This window comes from Erythrolamprus reginae, chromosome 3 (assembly GCF_031021105.1).
Source record: "Erythrolamprus reginae isolate rEryReg1 chromosome 3, rEryReg1.hap1, whole genome shotgun sequence".
Classification (NCBI taxonomy): Eukaryota; Metazoa; Chordata; class Lepidosauria; order Squamata; family Dipsadidae; genus Erythrolamprus; species Erythrolamprus reginae.
This window is the reverse complement of record NC_091952.1, coordinates 207415616-207439708: the sequence shown is the minus strand read 5'-3', so window position 1 is coordinate 207439708 and position 24093 is coordinate 207415616. Positions and strand designations below refer to the sequence as shown.

General features: G+C 39.0%; 1 protein-coding gene and 1 long non-coding RNA gene across 4 annotated transcripts in view; one reads left to right on the top strand and one right to left on the bottom strand.

Moving 5' to 3' along the window:
- LOC139165917 (uncharacterized) overlaps positions 1 to 22429 on the bottom strand; it is a 29287-nt gene extending 6858 nt beyond the window's left edge. Inside the window, exons 1-3 of one of the 2 annotated variants that reach the window (XR_011558839.1) lie at positions 22153 to 22429; positions 13428 to 13580; positions 17 to 106 (exon numbers count right to left, since the gene is read on the bottom strand). This is a non-coding gene — a long non-coding RNA (uncharacterized lncRNA). Of the gene's footprint in view, positions 1 to 16; positions 107 to 13427; positions 13581 to 21876; positions 22058 to 22152 lie in introns of those variants that run through there. The other variant, XR_011558840.1, reaches the window with a different exon arrangement.
- Positions 1 to 24093, top strand: part of NOL4 (nucleolar protein 4) — a 140338-nt gene that overhangs the window by 14402 nt on the left and 101843 nt on the right. The window lies entirely within an intron of this gene.

The window sequence follows — 24093 nt, the reverse complement described above, 5'->3', positions numbered from 1 at the left end:
TAAAGACTAAACATACCCAGTTCCTTCAGTCTTTTAATTCTTTGATCATCCTTGTGGCCTTCTTCTGAATCTCTTCCAATTTCTTCGAATCCTTTTAAAAGTATGTCTAGGATCAAAAGTGAATATACTGAAATGATTACTCCCATGATTCAGAAATTAGATTTCTATCGATGCAGCCTAAAAATAATTTCTGTGAGGTAGTGGATCTGTGTGTACTGACAGCTGTATCAATCCTATCATACCAGTTGTAAACACTACATGATTCCTTATTGTAAGGTGTTTTGTTTTGAAAAATACTATTACTAAGCCAAATATTATCCCATCTTACTGTTTTAGTAAATCCAAGAAACTTATCCCTATCACATTCCTACAATATGTTTTAAAAATTCTATCAAAAATTGAGATAAATGTAATCTAGCAAGATGTGTTGTTGACAAATTTATGCTGACTTCAGGGAATACTGTAGATTGTTTTCAAATTGCTTCAGGTTCCACACACATGCAGTGTGGATATATATAGCAGTTTGCCGAGATTCGGGGCAAATGGAGTCAGCATGCTGGCCAATGCTTTTCATTTAATTGGTTTCAGCAGTCATATATCGTAAGCAGTCATGTTTATGATACCCTTCTGGATCATCATCTCAACCACATTTTGATAATGTCAGTGGTATGAAATTTACATTGTACAAATAATGCTGGTCATGGTCTCTGAAAGGCACAAAGAAAAATATCTATCAAACCAAAAAGAGATTGCAATAATGTTGTACGTGTCATGGACAGAAGAAAGGTTTTCATGTTGATGGAGGGTCATCAAATATTTAAAATATTTTGTAATATAAATTCTTATCTAAGTATGTATGGAAAGACTTGAGGCTCCAGTCTCTTCAGAGCATGGGTTTGAATCAGGGGTGAAATCCAATTTTTCCCCCTACCGGTTCCTCAATCTGTCAAAGACCTTGGAGTACTCATATCCAATGACCTAAGTCCTAGAGCCCACTGCAACAACATTGCCAAAAAGGCTTTAAGTGTTGTTAACCTAATCCTTCGCAGCTTCTTCTCTGGTAATTTTGAACTGTTAACAAGAGCTTACAAAACATTTGTCAGACCAATCCTAGAATACAGCTCGCCTGTATGGAACCCACATTGCATATCTGACATCAACACAATTGAGAGAGTCTAGAAATATTTCACAAGAAGAGCCCTTCATTCCTCTTCTCACAACAAAATACCTTACTCCGCCAGACTTGAAATTCTTGGTTTAGACAACTTACAACTCTGTCGTCTCCGTTCCGACTTAATTATAGTTCATAAAATCATATACCAAAATGTCCTACCTGTTAATGACTACTTCACCTTCAACCGCAACAACACACGAGCACGAAATCGATTTAAACTAAATGTCAACCGCTCCAAATTTGACTGCAAAAAATACGACTTCAGCAACAGAGTAATCAACGCCTGGAATGCACTACCTGATTCTATGGTTTCTACTCCTAACCCCAAAATCTTTAACCTTAGACTATCTACAATTGACCTCTCCCCCTTTCTAAGAGGTCTGTAAGGGGCATGCATAAGCACACCACTGTGCCTACCGTCCCTGTCCTATTGTCTTCTTTTGTTACTTTTTATCATTACTTATCTAATGTTTTATTTGTACAAATTTTATTACCCTATAATTGTTTGACTAAATAAATAAATAAAATAAAATAAACTGTAGATACTGGCAGTTTTAAAGGGAGGGTTTGTTACTACAAATTCCAGACAAGGCAGCAGGAGGTAACAGAAAAAGGTAAAAGCAGGATAACACGTATGACTTAAGAATTTGGATAAAGGCAAATTCCAAGTCACGCAGTCCAAGGTCAAGCTGAAGATTTAGGATACCAAGTCAAAGGAAAAACGTAGTCTTACTCAGTTGACTAAGTCATAAATAACTGGATTCCAATCAAGAGTCACTGAACAAGAAGTCATATGCACAAATTATTTTTTAGAAATGGAAAACTGTTAGTGTGAGGTTTTAATTCTCTCTCTGCTATGTGTGCAGAGGTGTTACCCATTTTTCCTTAAGCTTTGCTGGTCAGTTCAGTGTTGTTTTGTTTGCTCAGAGGTCACACACTTTCGTGAGGTATAGAGCACCAAAAAAGAATAGGGTTGGCGACAGTGATGGGCTACCAAACTTTTTACTACCACACTGTGGGCGTGGCTTATGCATTTTCTTTCAACATCTTCCCGTGCAAATGGGGTGTTCTGGGGTGGAGCTCCATTTTTGCTACTCCACTGCATTCCTCTTCCCTGTCTAGGCAGTACCCCACCCCTGATTAACTAATATATAAAGTGTATATACGCATGCACAGCTCTTCAAAAATTATATACATTCAACCTCATTTACTGTGATAGGAAAAACATACCCAGAGCCCAGAAGGGGGAAAAAAGAGAAAAAAAAAATTAAAATTTTGCTACTGGTACTGTGTACCTGACCAAAATTTTGCTACTAGTACTGCGTACCTGACCGTACCCGTAGGAGCCCATCACTGGTTAGCGAGTACCTAAAACAGCCTGTTTTGCAGCCGACGCTGACTCAAAGAGCATAGCAGCCTGTTTGTTGGAGGCTGGGTCAGGATAAAAGTTGATACATACATACACAGTCAGTCCTCCTAGGTAAACCAGGCATCATATTAGCACATTAACAGCATCTTGCATACCTGGAGATACAAACTTCCTGCTGCTTCTTTTAACTACTTGATTGTTGGGGTGGGTTGATGGGAGGGTCCTTTCTAAGATTTTTTCTCTCTTTAAATCTCAGGGGTATCCTCTCTCTTTTGTCGGATTGTTTCTCAGGTGGCATCTCTTTCTCCTTCCCCCAAGATAATTCCCATATTCCATTATAGGCTGTGATTGCATCTCTTCCCTTTCTTCTCCAAGCTCATCCACACTTTCCATTACCCACACACAAACATAGAGCCAGAATTTAAATAAACAAGGGATTTTATTATGGACAAGATATTTACCCTTAGTCAGTTTATCCTAATAAAGTAGCATGGTTACACAAGTGAAAATACTATTAAAATAGGGGTTTCGCTGTATTTTCAGAATAGTATAAGTAATATAAAAAAATCAAGTCATAACCTAGTGTATTTTTTGCTCCATAAGACATATCGAGGGGTGGGCTACTGCCCGGATGGGGAGAGGAGTAACACAGTGGTGTAGCAAAAACAGAGCTCCACCCCAGAGCACCCAATTTGCACTAAAGGAGGTTGAAAGAAAATGCAGGGCGTCCTGCATAAGCCATGCCCAGAGTGTGGCAGTAAAAATTTTGGTAGCCCTTCACTGGACGTACCCCCCAAAAGTGGGTGGAAACGGTGCTGGTCTTTTGGTGAATAGCAGCCAGGCCGCAGCAGTGAGGTCCCTTTACAGTGCTGAACTCTGCCTCTTTTTATCTATCTATCTATCTATTGTTAGAGTTGAAAAGGACCATGAAGGCCATCAAGTTCAACCCCCTGCCCAAGCAGGAACCCTATAGCACACCTGTCAAGTGGCAGTTCAATCTTCTCTTAAAAATGTTCAGAGTGTTTTGTCTTTGTCATTGCCCACCTCTTCTCTCTTTTCCGCGGGAGTCAATAGGCACAGCTGGAATATGAGAAGACACCTATCTGTGATCCTCTCAGGTTCCACCTGATGTTTTTTCTTGTTTTCCTCCTCTAAACCTAGGTGCATTTTATCGTCAAGTGCATCTTATAGTGCAAAAAATATGGCACTTTATTTTCTCTTCCTCCTCAAATCTTTTCACTTCAGTTTCTACTTGACATTTACTGCATTTCCCATGAAAGACATTAATTCACAAAGTTTCACTGTCCAACTTTTGAATTTTAGTAGACACAACACAGTATAGAAATAGCACTTAGACTTATATACTGTTTCACAGTGCTTTGCAGCCCTCTGTAAGCAGTTTACAGGTCAGCATGTTGCCCCCAACTGTCTAGGTCCTCACTTTACTGACCTCGGAAGGATGGAAGGCCGAGTCCAGGGGTGGGCTACTGCCCGGACGAGGGAGGGGAGAGAAATGCAGTGGGGTAGTGAAAATGGAGCTCCACCCCACAGAGCACCCAATTTGCACTGAAAGGGTGTCCTGCATAAGCCACGCCCACAGTGTGGTAGTAAAAAATTTGATAGCCCTTCTGTTCCGCCGGGCTCTCAAGGATACAAATTTCAGACACACACACGTTTGAAAATTCAAAACAATGTTCTTTATCACAAAATTCAAAATAAACTAAGCACTCTTTTTGTATTGCAAAGAGCACTCATCCCAAAACAACCGGGTAGTCTGTACAATTTCCCTTAACAGTCATTAAGTACTAAGCTAGCAGCTGTGAAGAAACTTCACACCCCTTCTTCTTCCAACGAAGTGAGACACACACACACACACACACACGTTTCTCTGCTTTGGTTTCAAAGGCATGAAAAATCAACAAACAAAGTCCAGAAAACAGCAACACAGGATTCCTGAAGAACTGCGATCAGATACTCTTCCACAACGGCCAAACCCACATGCTGCTATTTATAGCAGCAGCCCTAATTACTGGAGCCCCACCCAAACACAGGTGGCCTCTCTTATCTCCTGTAATATGTCCTTACTTGGTCTCTTCTATGCATAATTCTACACTTGCGTGGGTCCAAGATGTCTTCATCTGAATCAATGGAAGATAATGGAGATTGACTGCCTGGGCTGTGTGCCAAGCCCCCCTCTTCCAAGTCACTCCCACCTTCTTTTTGGTCCGAGGAAACTAAACTCTGAACTGACTCTGTCGGCAATAACACAGGCCTATGACATGTTGAAGTTTCCCCTGCATCCACCTTCACATTCCCTGGGGCAGGAGCTGGGCCAGAGCCAACCACAACACCCTTCACTTGCCAAGTCTACCTTGAGCCAGTGAGACCAGAACTACCAAACTGCTGGCAGCGTGTGATCAGCAGAAGTAGCCTGCAGTACTGCATTCTAACATGGTAGGTAATCTGCATACCAGTACACTGCCTGTGCATCCTCTTGATTCAGGTGCACAATTTTGCTTCCTTGCATGTGCACGAAGCAAAAAATCCAAAAAAATTCAGGAAAAAAGATGGTGCCATCTGAAGGACCGGCACTGGAATGGTCATGCACAAATTGTTCAATCTGATGGACTCTACTGGAATGAAATCACCTAGCGCACCAGTAGGAACCCACCATTGATTCTAACGACTGCTGCACCTAGTTCTTCCCAATTCTTATAACTGCTCTAAGCTAGCAGGCTGTGTCTCTGTTCCAGTCTCTGCTAACCAGGTGATCTTCCCTCCAGAAGCACTTCCTGCAGCATCTGAAATATATTTCAAAAACTCCTCCTTTGTTTTCCTTACCCTATATCTAAGACGTGTATGTTCCACATTACAGGTGTATTCTAGCAGTTTTCCTTATACATGCTAGGTCTTGTGCTGAGTCACTCCTTGACTAGTGCAGATCTGAAAGTGTACTAATAATCTTAATAAGGGTTTCTTAATTGTTCTGCTTTTTAACATTGGATTTGTAGACTGTATTGTTTGTTGGGAGTCGCTCCGTGTCCTCGGAGAGGGACGGCATACAAATCTAATAAATATAAATATTATATAAATATTTACCTCCAACCAGGCACTTATTCCACTACAGCAATTTTGTTGATTTCAAGCCAAGGGACTTGTTAGATACTTGTCCTTTATTCTATCTATATCAAAATGCCAACTCCTGTACCAGATCAAAATAATGCAATCCAAACAAGCTTTATTGTTTCCCTCACTCAATGTGAAGTATCTCTCACCAGGCTCAGAACATTTCTTTGCCTACTAAAGAATTTCTTTATAAACCATATGAAGAGATTGCAAAGTGGGATATGTCACATCTGAGCCAGACCAGCAATGATCTGGACCATTACCATAGCTTTTTGGCATCTTAAAAACTAATTTCAAGGGTCTTTTGATAGCTAATTGTGAAATCTATAATAGGGCAAGATTTCAGTTTGGGCATATGTTCACTCACAATGTAGAGTAAAAGGAGAGAAGCTTAACTGACCTGTTCAAGGATTAATTGATGAAATATGAGATGACATGGTTTATCCAGGCACTCCAGACATAATGACATTAACTTATGTCTGCTTGAGCATTTATGAAAAATGAGCTGTTGTGGCTGACTACAGGTAGTAAAATAAGATATCACTCTATTTCATTCCTTTTTCCTTCCTACTTCCCTATACTGAGCAGACTTTGATTTGAAATTTACCAATTTAATACATCAATAATGGGTTTCACTTACCTTTGTTACCAGTTTGGAGTCTGGGTCCTTGTACTTATGACTGTTGCAGCATCCTCACAGTCATGTGATCAAACTTTGGGCGCTTGGCAATCAATATATATTTACGACAATTGCAGCATCTCAGGACCATATAATCACCATTTGTGACTTTTCCAGATGACTTCTGACTAGCAAAATAAAGCTGTATTCCCTTACTAGTTGCATGAGTTATTTAACAACTGTGGTGTTTTCAGTGAACGGCTACCAAAATTTTTACTACCACACTGTGGGCGTGGCTTATGCAGGACGCCTTGCATTTTCTTTCAACATCTTTCAGTGCAAATTTGGGTGCTCTGGGGTGGAGCTCCATTTTTGCTACCCCACTGCATTCCCCTCCCCATCTGGGCAGTAGCCCACCCCTGGGTGTTTAGTTTAAGAAAGGTAGCAAAAAAAAAATTGTCCAGGATTTGCATAACAACTACTAATGGAAATTATTCTTTAAAAAAAAAAACAATTTATTAATTTATTGAAAAGGGGGAGATGGAACAGGGGGTACAGAAAAATAAGAAGGGTATTAAGGGGGGTACAAAGAGAAAATAAATTTGTACACCAATCCTGTTAGCATCTACAACATGTATAGCTTGTTATATATCAGTTCATAATATTGGATTAGACATAATTCTATTACATTCAAAAATTTGCGATTGTGTCGAGAAAAAGCATATACAGTATCCATACAAAATCGATGTTTGTAATACAGTATACGATGTGTATTACTTAATATTGTCTATTCAGAGTAGTAAATCGTAGTTAATCATATTGCTATCAACATTTAAAGTTTATATATTTTTATCTGATATTTACATTAATTTACAATTAGAGTTGGTAGAGTAGTATATTGTTTGGTGGATAAGTGAAGAGATAGAAAGAGATTTGTATATGGAAAGGGACTGGTGGGGGATGGGGAGATAGTACCTGCAAGTTAGCAGGCATTGTTTGTTTTCTCGTGTGTGGTGAGTGTATAGATTAGAGGTAAGTAAAAGTTAAATGGTTAGTGTTTGTGTATGAGTATCAGCAGGATTGAAATCAGACACTGCGTATGGCTCAATATTGGAAATTATTCTAATTGTGGTTATAGATTGAGAATGACCCATTAAACACTTCTTATTGCTCAAGTATCTGCCACCATATATAAGGCATGGACACTGACCATTACACCTAAAATGCCATGGTTGTAAAAAACTGTAGCATTTTTTAAGCAAACACCTTACTTCCACTCTGGCTTGTCAAAAAACATGTGACAGGAAAGAGCTATGAGGCTGGATCAACAAGAAATTAAATGATTACATTGCAATTTAATCAATCCTTTTATCCTGTACTCGTACTTAGCACAGGAATACAGCTACAACTGATAACTTTATTAACTAATTCAATGCATGTACCATCTACTACTTATCTTCATGTTGAAACTACTTTTTGATTAATAGGTCCAATCATATCCCAATTACCCTTTACAACTCCCCACTAGCAACTATCAGAAACTTCCACGGTTTTATTTGATCTCCTCCTTACATTATCCAGTTGTTGTCAGCCTTGTTAAATAGAATAAACAGGAAACACAGCTAGATGAACTAATTCCATTTTATTATTAGGGTTACATTAACAAAATATTGCAAGACTGAAAATACATTTCTCCTTCCATACCCTTTACAGCTCAAGCAAAATAGGGAGAGTCTCTTCTGAACCACTCTGCAGTGGGCTAAGTTGGTTTTTATCTGACAGTTCTCTTGGCTGTATCTCTTAATCTTTTTTCCAAGGCCATTCATATATACCACCATGGCCTTGGGATTGTATTGGCTACAGACTCAACAATGAACCAGCTACTCCTCAGAGAAATCTGAATGGTATGAAGAAGGGCATGAATGATAGCTTTTAACTATCATTATGGGATATTTGAATTTTTAGTAATGTCATACAGACTGGCAATAAGCAAGACTTTCAACGATCTATGAAGCATATTCCCATAATCTCTTGAACAAATAATACATTGAGGAGAGTATACAGTATATCAATTCTGAGGACAATGCATTTTATGACAACCAAATGCATACAGTTCTTCAGTGTCTTCATGACAACAACCTCTGCATTGAACTTCAGAAATGTATCACTGTCAGTCTATACTAGATTATTTAGAATACTGTATTTCTTCTGAAGAACTACAGATGGATTAAACTAAAGTACAATCTGTTATCTTGGTATTCTCACCTCCCTCCCCTAATATTATAGTACCACCTTTCTTGGGTTTTGCCTATTTTGATTCTAAATTCATTTCTAAATTGCTCCAACATTTATTTAGCTTACTAAGAGGGTGACATTTTTTAAACTGACTTTCTAAAACCTAATAAGCCTTTCTGCAAGTCATCAACATCTTGTCTGCCCACTAATTGCACAGGCTGATGCCTTGATTTTGCCTTGGGATCTGTGTGTTTACAATTGGCTCCTGAGTTCTCAGTAAAATTGCCTCCATGTTCAGTTTGGTGGTTTTTTTCTCTTTTTACAGCTACTATCCTTGAATGAAACTATGAGATTTTTCACAAGAAGCTGCTGACTATCAAGAAGCAGTTCCAACGCCTGGATTGTGACATCATAAGAATTTAAGGCATATTCTCACAGGCCTATCCACTGTTAGATCAGCTGAGCACATTTTCTTTTGATTTTTTAATCTCTTACATTTCAATCAAGAATTTCATGTTTTAAGACTACCCTAAACTATATTCTACACCCTGAATGGAGACCTCCTCCATTCCCATCTTTCTCACCTGAGGTAGATATAGAATTGGATTAATTGAATCTACATTAATCAAGAATGGGATCCTTTATGCATAGGCTATAAGGAACCTCCTTGCAATATCTCTCTTTTTCCTAGAGCACAGAAATTTATGCCACAACAGCTACGTTGCTCCTAGAGTAAGGGGCTTTGCAACTCTGTCACCATAATCACCTACCTGGGTATTTTGAGGTCTTCAAAGTTACCCATCTTCTCTGTGACTTTTAGTGATTTCATGTCAAAGCAGAAGTCAGGAATGATTCATTATGCCAGATCGTGCAGAACACAGCCTTGCGAGCAGTCATGGGTCTTCCCAGATACACCTATGTTTCGTCAACACTCCGTGGCCTAAATTGGTTGCCAATTAGTTTCTGAACACAATTCAAAGTGTTGGTGATAACCTATAAAGCCTTACGTGGCATTGCACCAGAATACTTACGGGACCGCCTCTGCTGCATAAATCCCAGTGGCCGATTAAGTCCCACAGAGTTGGCCTTCTCCAGGTCCCGTCGACCAAACAGTGTCATCTGGCGAGGCCTAGGGGAAGAGCCTTCTCTATGGCAGCCCTGGCCCTCTGGAATCAACTCCCCCCGGAAATTCGAACTGCCCCCACCCTCCCCACTTTTCGCAAGAGCCTGGCACAGGGCAACTAATGTATCCCCTTTTCTGACCATTAAAGTTATGAGTGAGTGTGATTGTGTATTATTGATTGCTTTTAAGATAATGGGTTTTAGCTACAGTTTTAATTATTAGATTTGTTTCTGTTTTGTTTTATTGTTGTTGTGAGCCGCCACGAGTTTTCGGAGAGGGGCAACATACAAATCTAATAATTTTTTTTAAAAAAATTATTATTATTATTATTATTATTATTATTATTATTATTATTATTATTATTATTATGAGATGCCTTAGTACAGGGCTGTCAAAGTCCTGGCCCATGGGCCAGATTCATCACTTGCTGGTCATACTCATTCCTGGTTTAGCAAAGGAAAAAACAAAGTCCTGATACATCATGTGATGCCACTGTGACAATGCGAGTTTGACATCCCTGGCTTAGTATCTTCCTACTCAGTAGTGATTTTGGGATACAGTTTTTGAAATAGTAACCGAGGTGGCGCAGCAGGTAGAGTGCAGTACTGCAGGCCACTAAAGCTGATTGTAGATCTGCAGGTCAGCAGTTCAAATCTCATCACCCGCTGAAGGTTGACTCAGCCTTCTATCCTTCCAAGGTGGGTAAAATGAGGACCCGTATTGTGGGGGCAATATGCTGGCTCTGTTAAAAAGTGCTATTGCTAACATGTTGTAAGCCACCCTGAGTCTTAAAGAGAAAGGCGGCATAATTTTTTAAAAATAAATCAATAAATCAATAAATAAATAAATAAATAAATAAATAAATAAATCAATCAATCAATAAATAAATAATGACCTATTGCTTGTCAAAAGACTCATTGCTATATTGGTGGTAGCTGATCTCTTCTTGCTATCGCACTCCTTAATTTATTTGTTTTATGTGGGATGCTCTGTGAGCTTGGTAGAAACATAGAAATATAGAAGATTGATGGCAGAAAAAGACCTCATGGTCCATCTAGTCTGCCCTTATACTATTTCCTTTATATGGTAGTTTTCTTGCAGCTGTTTCATTACCCAAATTAAGTAATGTAATGGGGGTTTACTCTTAGTTTGTATTTCTTATATTTAATTGTTGATATTATTTTATTTAGTTATACAGTATTATTATTTGTTCTTCATTATCACTATTACAAGCTATTGGTGGTTTCAGTGTGTCTATATTTACCATGGTGTTAGGCACAAGCAACAAGAGCCACTCATGATTAGTTTCAAGTAGAATCTTGCCAGACTGACCGCATTCTTTGGGAACATCAGAACATAAGAGGAGCCATGCTGAATTGGGCCAAAGCCCATTGAGTCCAGCATTTCTGTGTCACACAGTGGCCCACCAATTGTACATGGGGATCTTGAGCAGAAAGAGAAGGCAAAACCTTCCCTTTCCCTTGACCTCCAACAAATGGTACGCAAGGGAATACTGCCTGGCTCAACCAACATAGAGGTGGCACTTGGACATCCGTTTCAATAACTACCGATACACTTGGAATCCATGAATCTGCCTAATCCTGCCTTGAAGCTATCCAGGCTGACAGCTGTCATAAACTCTTCTGGAAGTGAATTCCATAAACCAACGACCCTCTGGGTGAAGAAATATTTCCCTTTATTTGTCCTTGCTTTCTTACCTATGAGCTTTAGGGAGTTCCTCCTTGTCCTAGTATTGTGTGATAGAGAAAATATTTTTTCTCTAGCCACCGTTTCCATCCCATGCATGATTTTATACACTTTGATCAAGTCACTTCTTAAACGCCGTCTTTCAAGGCTGAAGAGGCCAAGATTTTGCAACCTGGTTTCATAAGAGAGGTAGTCCATTTCCTTGATCATTCTTGTTGCCCTTTTTTGCACCTTTTCTAGTTCCTTTTTTGGGTTGTCTCAGAAAGCTTGGTCCCCATAAGTTGGTAGGTATAATTGGGGTTCTTTGCCCCAATATGCATAACGTTGCCCTTGTTTAGGTTAAAATGCATTTGCCACTTTGTTGCCCACTCACTCAATTCTGAGAGATTTTTCTGGAGCTCCGGACAATCAGTTTCACTTTTCACATAAGATAAGCTTATTTGAACAATCAAATAAGCTTATCTTATGTCTAAGAAATAAAATTTCAAAATCAGATTTGGTCAGGATCATTCATATTTTATTTTTAATTGAAAGAGCCAGTTTGGTCTAGTGATTAATGTACCGGGCTAGAAAATGGGAGATGTTAGTTCAAGTCCCACCTTAGCCATGAAAGCCAGCTGAGTGGTTTAGGTCAAGTCACTCTCTCTCAGCTGTGTCACCTCACATGGTGGCTGTTGTGGGGAAAATAGGAGGATGGAGTATTGTGTGTGTTCACTGCCTTCTGTTATTTATAAAAATAATGGAATTATAAGTAAATAAACCAAAAACTAATACTTTTTTGGAGTCATTATACTGTCATGCCCCTGTCTGAGTCTGAGATGAAAGATGAACAGTTGACAGAGTGCAGGAGAGTGGCTCCCATGGCTGTGGAGGAAACTGGAAAAGGACAAAGGCAGGTTGGGCAGAGCATGGGATAGGTGCAACCAGGAAGAGGGGTGGGGGGCTCAGATGAAGACCAAGGCCCACCCCCTCCTCGTCCTAGGGCGTGCAGAGAAGAACGCAGAAGAGAGCAATGTGGGTTCCTTGGCTTACGAGGAAGGAAAGTTCCCCGATTCCTTTCACAAGGCACGCCTGAGGATAGAATTTAAAGGAGAGGCAGTTGGGAGGGGTGTTTTTGGGGAACAAACGCTGAATGCATCTAGGGTTGAGAGTTGTAGCCTGCATTCCTGTTATTTTTCCTGACTGAATTATTATCATGCTTCTGTATATTATCTTGTTTTGCTGGAATTACTGCCGTGAATTTTTTTGCTTCTGGGACTCGTTATCTTGCCCTGCTGGAGTGTTTGATTTGCAGTCATTCTGCTTGCAGTGTTTGGGCCGGCGTATCTGCAGCCAGAAACTGCTGCAGGTTTGTGGGAGAGCTTTTATCCAGGTCAAAAAGTAAAGGTGACGTTGGGGGCAAAGTTAGTGCCAATAAAGGGACTCATACTTTTTCTTTGGCTATGTTGCCTTTGGGTCATGCCCCAGGCCATCACAGATACAATAATATTATTTGGCACATGCATTATCAAGTTCAGAGATAGGTTAGTGATAGAATATAGAAGGGGAAGAGCCTTCTCTGTGGCGGCCCCGGCCCTCTGGAACCAACTCCCCCCGGAAATTAGAACTGCCCCCACCCTCCCTGTCTTTTGTAAACTACTCAAGACTCATTTATACCGCCAGGCATGGGGGAGTTGAGATAGCTCTTCCCCCTAGGCCATTACAAGTTATGCATGGTATCTTTGTGTGTATGTTTGGTTTTATAATAGGGTTTTTTAGTTGTTTTTTATGATTGGATTGTACATGTTGTGTTTATTATTGTTGTTAGCCGCCCCGAGTCTACGGAGAGGGGCGGCATACATATCCAATAAATTATTATTATTATTATTATTATTATTTATTATAAATATTGTTGTAAAGTAGCAGCAAAAAACAAAATAATTGAACCTAAATCTGATTCTCACTGTTTCAGGATATGTAAATATGTTATTCCATTTTATTTAAACTAATACACTTAATACAGATTATTTAAATTGATACAAACCATGTAACTAATAGAATTTCTTTTGGCACTATGATTTTTCTGAATACTTACTGGAATTACATTATTTGTCTCTAGAAGAAATGTGCCTGCTGCTTGTAGTATTCTGTACAATATATATTAAATGGGTCACTACAGTGATGCTGAAATTAATCAGACACGAAATGTTGAGTAGTTGCTTCCTTGGAGCAGGTATTTTGTGAGTCCCTGCAGAAAATAATTCATTAAAAATAAACTTTTTATTTGCATAGTGATTGCAATGTCAGTTAACTTCCAAGAACAAAACAGTATTTTAATTTTGCTAAAATTCTTTATACAGTATGCTTAAACTGCAGTGTACTTCATGGATTTAGTGCTTGATATTTATTATTTAAGATTTTGAACCAGGCTCAGAAATAAATGTTCACTCTCCAGAGGCTTAACCCCATATTCAGAGACTTGTTTCCAGGTGCAGCTCAGGGGTACGTTGCCTTATTGCAGACACAATAGAGGTCATATATATGCAGGATATCCCTTTCATAAAATTAAGCCCTAGGATAGGTGCAACCAGGAAGAGGGGTGGGGGGTTCAGATGAAGACCAAGGCCCATCCCCTCCTCGTCCTAGGGCCTGCAGAGAAGAACACAGAAGAGAGCTATATCCAGATCTGTTCACCTGGCCTTTTCACATCAACAGAAATTTAACTATTGTATTCCCATTTTTGGATTAATGGACATGTCTAGCTGGAAAACTTTTGATTTCTGAATGACAACTCAAACCTGTTTTATTGGTTAATTGTTCTAACTGTTAGGAAATTTCTCCTTAGGTTGCTTCTCTCCTTGAATAGTTTCCATCCATTGTTTCTGGTCCTGCCTTCTGGTGCTTTGGAAAATAGATTCAACCCCTCCCTTCTTTGTGGCAGCCCCTCAAATATTGGAACACTAATCATGTCACCCCTAAGTCTTCTTTTCACTAGATTAGATATACCCAATTCCTATAACCTCTAGCTCCCTCATCATCCGTTGCTCTTTTCTTCACTTTTCCCTATGTTTCTACATCTTTTTTATAATATGGACCAAAACTGGGTGCAGTATTCTAAGTGTGGTCTTACTAAGGATTTATAAAGCGATATTAATACTTCACAGGAACTTGATTCACATTATCTTGACACTATCTTTCTGTTAATGCAGCCTAGGGCTGCATTGGCTTTATTTGCTACATAGAGCACACTATTGGCTCATATTGTCCATTAGGACTCCAAGACCCTTCTACAAGTTACTACTATTGATCCAGATACCACCCATTCTAAATAAATTTGTTTTTTCTTACTTATATGTAGAACCTTACTTTTGCCACCATTGAATTTCATTTTGTTAGACAGCACCCCGTCTTCAAGTCTGTTGAGATGGTTCTGGATTTTGAGCCTATCTTCTAGGGTGTTATGTGGAGTGCAAATTTGAAGTTCCCTTTTTATTCCCTATTTAAATCATTTATGAATTTATTGAAGAGTACTGGGCCTAAGGCAGTACTTTGAGGTACCCTGCTACTTACCTCCATGTAGATGTATCTCATAAGTCCTCAACTTATGACCACAATTGAGCCCAAAATATTTGTTGCTAAATAAGGCAGTTAAGTGAGTTTTCCCCTGTTTTATTACCTTTCTTGCCACCGTTGTTAAGTGAATCACTGTACTGTAGTTGTTAAGTTAGTAGCATGGTTGTTAAATGAATCTGGCTTCCGTATTGACTTTGCTTGTCAGAAGGTCACAATAAGTGATCACATGACTGCAGGACACTGTCATAAGTGTGAAAAGGATCGTAAGTTTTTTCAGTGTCAGATCAAAAGTGCTGTTGTAACTTCAGTCACTGAATGAACTGTTGTAAGTCAAGGACTACCTGTAGTTCCATTAAGGACTAGACATTGAATGCAGTTGGTTGGCCAGTTACAAATCCATCTGGTGGCGATGCTTGCATATTCCACATTTTTCTAAATGACTAAGAAGTAGGTTGTGGTCTATTTTATCAAATGCTTAAAAAGTTTTAAATTTTGGATTGAAAATTAAATTATTTTGCCACTATTTCACACACTAAATTATTTGCTATTTTAAGCTAAATCTTCAATGTGAATTGTAGGATTCAAAATCTAAAGTAATATAAAGTAAAAACATTATCATAAGAGCCCATAAAGTCCAGAACGCCCACAGCCATCTGTGACAATATTTCATTTTTCGGTAACAAATGTTCACATGACTTAAGAAAACTAAAACAAAAGAATCATTGATTTAGTTACATGTTAGTGATTTAGGCTGGAGACAGGGAAAAAAAAGAATGTTGAAAGATTGATAGATATTGATATTGTTCAATGTGCTTACACTAATTTCTACTGCCATGGTATAAGCTCAGATAAAAGGGAATGACTTCTGATGTGTTTCATTAATCCTACAAGTCTCTACTAAAGATTCATAGTGAAATTGGCCGGTAAGGCAAAATAATTTTGCTGTATTTTTATATTTTTATATTTATTAAAATTGGAGTCAAATACTTATTTAAATCCATTTCCCCCAACCTGGTGCCCCAAGATATGTTACCATGGAATTAGAGTACTCAGTACTCTGAATTTCAGGCATACTACTCTATATGTAATCTTATTAAACTTGGAAGGCACTAAGTTGGGAAAGGCTGAAATAAATAAGTTATTTTAATGTAATCATTTATGCGCATGTCAAAATTACATCTGAAATGAAGCAAAATTATTTACTTACAGACCATTTTAGGAATATAACTTTGTTTCAAAACAACTTCATTGTATAGGTTGAAATAATGTTAAAAAATTATATCAGGTTCATAAGTTTCTACATTTGCTCAAGCTAAAATTCATAAAAATAAGGAAACTTGTGTTAGCATCCTAATTGCAACACTAATCTATAGTTTGGCATTACATGACAGAAAACCTATCTTTTCTGCTTCTTTTTCTGAGATAAATGGAACATCCGTTTCTACTGTCAACTAATTGTAGTGTGTAGTTAGAGTTTATCAAAAGATGCTAGAAACAGGAACAATTGTTTATACACTTAAATAAAACATAGTTCCAGGTTTCTCTTGATATTGATGAAATGGCGAATGGTAATTGGCTGAAAAGAGTTTCTTCTCATTCTTTACTTTTAGAATGGAATAGAATAGAATTCTTTATTGGCCAAGTGTAATTGGACACATAAGGAATTTGTGCATATGCTCTCAGTATACATAAAGGAAAAGATACATTTATCAAGAATCATGACCTAATGATTGTCATAGGATTCAAATAAGCAATTAGGAAACAATCAATATTAATATAAATCATAAGGCTACAAGAATAATTTACAGTCATATAGTCATAAGTGGGCTTATAACATGTTAGCAATGGGTGAGAGGAATGATAAAACTAATAGTAATAATAACCAGCTTTAGTGAATAGTTTGACATTGGTGAGGGAATTATTTGTTAGCAGAGTCATGGCATCGGACCAGAATATCTCTGGGACCGCCTTCTGTCGCACGAATTCCAGTGACCGGTTAGGTCCCACAGAGTTGGCCTTCTTCGGGTCCCATCAACAAAACAATGTCTGGCGGGACCCAGGGAATGAGCCTTCTCTGTGGTGGCCCCGACCCTCTGGAATCAACTCCCCCTGGAGATTAGGGTTGTCCCCACCCTCCTTGCCTTTCGCAAACTCTTTAAAACCGACCTCTGTCGCCAGGCATGGGGAAATTGATTCCCCTGGGCCATTTCCGCTTTACGTAAGGTTTGTATGAGATGTATGATTGTTTTTATATTAAGGGTTTTAAATTGTTTTAACCATTGGATTTGTACTGTTTTGTTGTTGTGAGCCACTCTGAGTCTCCAGAGAGGGGCGGCATACAAATCTAATAAATAATAATAAATAATAATAATAATTCAGGAAAAAACTGTTCTTATGTCTAGTTGTCTTGGTATGCAGTGCTCTATAGCCTCATTTTGAGGGTAAGAGTTGAAACAATTATGTCCAGGAGGTGAGGAAGTCAGTAACTATTTTCACGGCCCTCTTTTTTACTTATGCAGTGTACAGGTCCTCACTGGAAAGCAGGTTGGCAGTAATTGTTTTTCTGCAGTTCTGATCATCCTCTGAAGTCTGTGTCTGTCTTGTTGGGTTGCAGAACTGAACCAGACAATTATAGAGGTGTCATAAAAAGGGAAAGTGGACTGCATGAATAAGATGCTTGAGTCCATCAAATTACATTAAGGAGATGTATTGTTGCTTTTGAGCAAGAAACTTAAATCAATGATAAAGCTCTCTCACTGCATATTCCACATTTGATCTGTGAGCTAACATCAGAAAGATTAATCTAGATCATGCTGGCAAAGCTACTAGCAGTTTCTTAAACATGAAAGTACTCACCTAAACTGAATAGATCTTCTTATCCAGATTAATTTGAAGGCCATCTGCCTGGTTTCAAAATTAATCTAATTTAAAAACTGCCCCTAGTCTAGCCTGCATTTTGGACTGTTGAGGCATAGCAGAGAAATCAGTGTACTTTCTCTCACAGCCCTTCTCTTTTCATCTTCAGTTTGAGATCTACATTGGAAGAGTTTCAAGTAAAGTACTCGCTGTATGTATGTGGATATGAATGTATAAATCCTTCCTTCCTTCCCCCTTCCTTCCTTCCTTCCTTCCTTCCTTCCTTCCTTCCTTCCTCCCTCCCTCCCTCCCTCCCACCCTCCTTTTCTTGTACATCACCTACATTTGGTTCTCTCCCAAGTCTCCTAGTACACTATCAAATAAATTAGAGCAAGACCAAACCAAAGGCAGAGAGGGCAAATTAATAAAAGCTTGGAAAGAATTGAATCAGGCAAATGGAAATGGGTATGAACAGATTTGATTGTTATAACAAGGATTTTATACCTCTGATTTAACTTAGTATGGGTAGCCATTGTGTAATGACTATTGGAAGTTACAGTGGACTCAACAGAAGTTACTTATGATTTGTCCTGAAAAACACTACTGCTGTACCACCTCCAACATCCATATGTTCACATATTGGACATTTGTCAACTCGCTCAAATTTACAACTAGTTTCAGCATTCTGCAGATATATTTTGCTGAATTTGCTGGTTTCAGGCATTTCCCCCCCAGTTTCTGGTCAAATAATACCAACTTGTATATATGGAGTTGTTTAATGACCATGTAACAACCATGGTGCTATTCACTTAACACCTATGCTAGGTGCTATTCACTTTGCAACTGTCATAAAAATGTAAAATCAAGTCAAGTGGTGGCCTGTTTAATGACAGGGCTCAATTGTGGTTGTTAAGTGAGGACTGCCTATTATTAATACTGTATTATGCTTCATACAATAAACAATATTTTTTTTAAAAATGGAAAAGTTTAAATAAAATTATTAAAAGCCACCCTAAATTCTGTTCTACTTTAATCTAGAGAAATGAGCAAAAAAAATATAATTAATATTTGACTTATGTGGAACTTCGACCATGATGCTTTCTTGTTTCTCTAAAATGCTTGATGCAATCTTTTTATAACACTTATGATTCTAAATTATGCACATAAACAGAACAATGTATATTGCAAATACACACATTTTATCATTAACTTGAGACATAATCTTACATAAATCTGCCTATACTGATGAAGAAACTGCCCATCATCTCCCAGTCGGGAAGCCACATGGTGCAATAAATAACCCATGTGAGACTTTTCAAGGTTACACTAATTTTTTGTTGGATGTCTGATTTCATATGATTGCTGCTTAAAAAAACATATTTGTCTCCTGTATCTTGTCTGATTATAACGCCTAGAAAACAAAGATATCTCATACATTCTGGGCTTACGATACATGGAATGTGGGGTGGTGGTAGGGGAAGAGACAGCAGAATGAATTGAAGAGCTTACTGTTAACAGCTTAGAACAGGGCCATATGCCATACTTGGTTACTCCAGTACTGTGGTACCTCTACTTAAGAACGCCCCTACTTAAGAACTTTTCTAGATAAGAACCAGGTGTTCAAGATTTTTTTGCCTCTTCTTAAGAACCATTTTCTACTTAAGAACCCGAACCCGGAAAAAATTCCCAGGATATTTGAGAGTGGCATGAAGACCCAGCTGTTCCCCCTTTAATCCCGGCCATCTCAAGCTTTTCTGGGCTGCCAGAAGAGCCTTTTGGTGGTGCTTAAGGAGGCTTTGGCAGTCCAGAGTGAAGAAAGCATTTTCCTTTCTCTGACCGCTTGGAGAGGGAATAAACCTCTTCCAGCGCCCAGAGAAAAGAAACACTCCTTTCACTCTGGGCAGCAACTGTCCTCCTCCTCTTCTTCCTCCTCCTCCTCCCACCCAAAATCCGAGCTTTTATTTCTTTCCTAATGGGTTTGCACGCATTATTTGCGTTAACATTGATTCCTATGGGAAAAATTGCTTCTACTTAAGAACGTTTCTACTTAAGAACCTGGCCACAGAACAAATTAAGTTCTTAAGTAGAGGTACCACTGTACTTTGTCCCAGCGAGTCTGACCACTCTAAGCTTCTCTGGAGTTTTGACAAAAGGGGGAAGAATGGCAGAAAATAGAATCAAGAATGGGGCTCTTCTCTAATGTATCAAATGTGCACTGCAGTAAATGAAAATGGCAATAGCTCTTTCAGAACTAGTAATGGCCTGGCAGAAAAACCACACAAAAATAAGTATCTTTAATGTCAGATGCAATCTTATGCATATTTGCTTAGCCAGAGGCCCTATTCATGTTGGTATTTTCTAGGATGTGTGTGTGTGTGTGTGTGTGTGTGTGTGTGTGTGTGTGTGTGTGTGAAGAGGGAATTGTCCAATCAGGGACTCATTTATACACTGCTCAAAAAATAAAGGGAACACTTAAACAACACAATATAACTTCAAGTAAATCAAACTTCTGTGAAATCAAACTGTCCACTTAGGAAGCAACAGTGACTGACAATCAATTTCACATGCTGTTGTGCACGTTCAACTTTGTACAGAACAAAGTATTCAATGAGAATATTTCATTCATTCAGATCTAGGATGTGTTATTTGAGTGTTCCCTTTATTATTTTTTTTAGCAGTACTGTATATATTATATAAGTACTGTATTCCCATCCACACCAAAATCGGGTGAGGCTACCTTACAGGTACACCCTTTAATATGTGTCTTCTTCCTGCCTATCCACTCCAACCTCATAGAGTTGGTATAAAGCTCTCCACCTCCCCCCCACCCCCGAACAAAGCCAGCATCTGTGTTAAGGTTACCCTACTCTTGAACCAGATTAGGTCGACTGCAGTCTCTCTCTTCGTATTATGAACCAGAACAGCCAGGCCGACTGGGGAAAATGGAAAAAAAGGTGTTCCTTATCCAGCTGCTCACTAGTCCCCACTCCTTGCCTTGGTATCTCTCCCTCTGCAACAAGGCAAGCCTTGGACTGGGACACTCACCGCCAGTTATTCTATTCTCGTCTATTCTATTCTATTCTATTCTACTCTACTCTATTCTGTTAGTTAGTTAGTCAATCCAATACACAATGAAGGTTATAGAGGATATACTCGTAGTAAAATATATCAGAGAAAGAATAGAAGAGAAGATATAGGAATAAGAATAGAATAGAATTTTATTGGCCAAGTGTGATTGGACACACAAGGAATTTGTCTTGGTGCATATGCTCTCAGCGTACATAAAAGAAAAATATACATTTGTCAAGAATCATGTGGTACAACACTTAATGATTGTCATAGGGGGCAAATAAGCAATGAAGAAACAATCAATATTAATAAAAATCTTAGGATACAAGCAACAAGTTTCAGTCATACAGTCCTAAGTGGGAGGAAAAGGATGATAGGAATGATGAGAAAAACTAGTAGAATAGAAGTGCAGATTAGTAGAATATAATATATTAATGAATATATATTAATAATATATATATATTATTATATATATATATATATATATATATATATATATATATATATATATATATATATATAATTATTATTATTATTAAAATATATTCATTAATATATTATATTCTACTAAATCTGCACTTCTAATCTACTATATATATATAGGTCTTGGCATATTCGGGTTTCTTTCCGTGTAGGATATTAATATATATTAATATAATATACAATATAATATATTAATAAGTGCACCTTTGTGCCTACTGTTCCTGTCCTAATGTCTTTTTATGTTTCTTTTTTTGAAAATGTATTTATTAAGTTTTTTTCCATTTTAAAAACAATACATAATCATATTTACAGGTGAGTCAGCATCATATATACATTTTTTTATCTTTTTATCTTTTCTATCCCTACTTTATGCTTATGTTAAACATACTACAATACAATACTATATTTGTATGACAAATAAAATAAAAAATAAAGAAAGAAAGGATATAGAAATAGAAGAAAAGATACCGGTATATGAGATATAGGAGAGACAATAGGACAGGGGACGGAAGGCACGCTAGTGCACTTATGCATGCCCCATACTGACGGACTTAGTTACTTACTTAGGCGAGCGCACGTTCTATAGCCGGGAGGGGTGAGGGGGGGGGATTGGAGATGGGGGTCGGTTTTGGAGGAAAGAAGGAGATGCTGCAGCTTCTCTTTCGCGCAGTATCCGCGCGCACTGATTTGAGCCGGGCCACAATTTAACTCAGGACGCGGTCGGGAGATTTCTCCCTCCCTCCAGCCTCCCCTCCCGCCCCGAGAAGGGGAAACAGCTCCCCCCCCAATCCTCCTTCCCCTCCCTTCCGCTTTCTGTTCCTATAGAAACCCTGAAATACCTCCAAGGAACCGTGGCTGGGCTCCTCAGCTCCTCTCCGGATTGGGTAGAAGGTGGGGGCGAGGGTAAAGGAGCGGCGTATCGCGGGGAGCGCGCCATGCTGGGGCAGAGACCAGCGGCAGCAGCGGGAGGAGGGAAGGCGCGCCCCCTCCCCCGCAGCCGAGTTCCCATGGAGACTGGCGCTGCGAGTTGCAGGAGCCAGCTGAGCAGCACCTGTACGGGCCGCTCGCCTCGGGGAAGAGACGCCGCGGCTGACAGGAAGCCCACCCACTCAGCCCTGCGGGACCGCGCCACGCACCGGCACGCTGCCACCTCCGGCTCCGCTCTCTCCTCTCTCCGCCCCCCACCCCCCTCACGAGGATGGGTGATGTTGACTCAGGGAGAGGGGGTGGCGTCTGCCAGCAGGCGAGCTGACAGAACGAGGGGAAATGCACTTGGCAGATCCGCCACGCACATTCCCCTTTGGTGAATGTGTGAGCTCCATTACGCGTGGAGGGGGTGGGGGATAGGAAACCCCCCGATGTCTGCTTTGCTTAGTTCTTCTTCATTTTTCATGTATCTGTGTGGCAGATTTTAAAAAATATATTAAAATTAAATTTTTTTTAAAAAAACGAATAAAAGACAGAAATATTTCAAAAGAGGAAGGAAAAAACATATCTAAGGAAGCAACTTCCCATCTTATTTGTGGTACAGACATACAGACATACATACAGAATGAACTTGTACATGGTGCTGATGTTTTCTCCTCGACAAACATATCTCATCTAGAAGGAATATCAAGTTTAGGGGTAGTGATTTCTGACAGTCTCAAAATGGGTGGACAGTGCAGTCAGGCGGTAGGGAAAGCAAGTAGAATGCTTGGCTGCATAGCTGGAGGTATAACAAGCAGGAAGAGGGAGATTGTGATCCTGCTGTATAGAGCGCTGGTGAGACCCCATTTGGAAGATTGTGTTCAGTTCTGGAGACCTCACCTACAAAAAGATATTGATAAAATTGAACGGGTCCAAAGACGGGCTACGAAAATGGTGGAAGGTCTTAAGCATAAAACTTATCAGGAAAGACTTAATGAACTCAATCTGTATAGTCTGGAGGACAGAAAGGAAAGGGGGGACATGATCGAAACATTTAAATATGTTAAAGGGTTAAAGGGTTAAATAAGGTTCAGGAGAGAAGTGTTTTTAATAGGAAAGTGAACACAAGAACAAGGGGACACAATCTGAGGTTAGTTGGAGGAAAGATCAGAAGCAATGTGAGAAAATATTATGTTACTGAAAGAGTAGTAGATGCTTGGAACAAACTTCCAGAAGACGTGGTTGGTAAATCCACAGTAACTGAATTTAAACATATATCCATCGTAAGATAAAATACAGGAAATAGTATAAGGGTAGACTAGATGGACCATGAGGTCTTTTTCTGCCGTCAATCTATGTTTCTATGTTTCTAAGTGTAGAGAACAGGGAGTGCTTGGTCATCTCCATGCTCTCTTGGTGAGCAGTTGAAAGATCGGACCATTTTCTCTTAACAGCCGAAGTCTTGAACCTGAGTTTCATTCAGGTGTGTTTCAGGCAAGATGGGTTCCACACAAAGAATAGGCTTAAGACTCTTGATATCAGTCCTCTTCCTAATTCCATATATTAGGCGTCAGAACATAAATCTATATTATGCACAGTGTTTCCTTTTTCTGACATCAATGTTCATACTTAGAGATTGGAAGTCTTCCGTGCAATGTTGCAGATTGGCTCCATGCTCTTTCTGCATATAGAATTTCAAGTTGGCTATGCATGAAGTCCTTTACCTATGACTAAAGGGATTTTGGTCTGATACAGAGGAGCAATAGTTTTACTTTGTTAGTGTAATGCATGACATCCTGTCCCATGAATACAGTTTTATGCTATTACAGACAATATGATGGATTATGATTGTATGTACTTTTCATGATTTT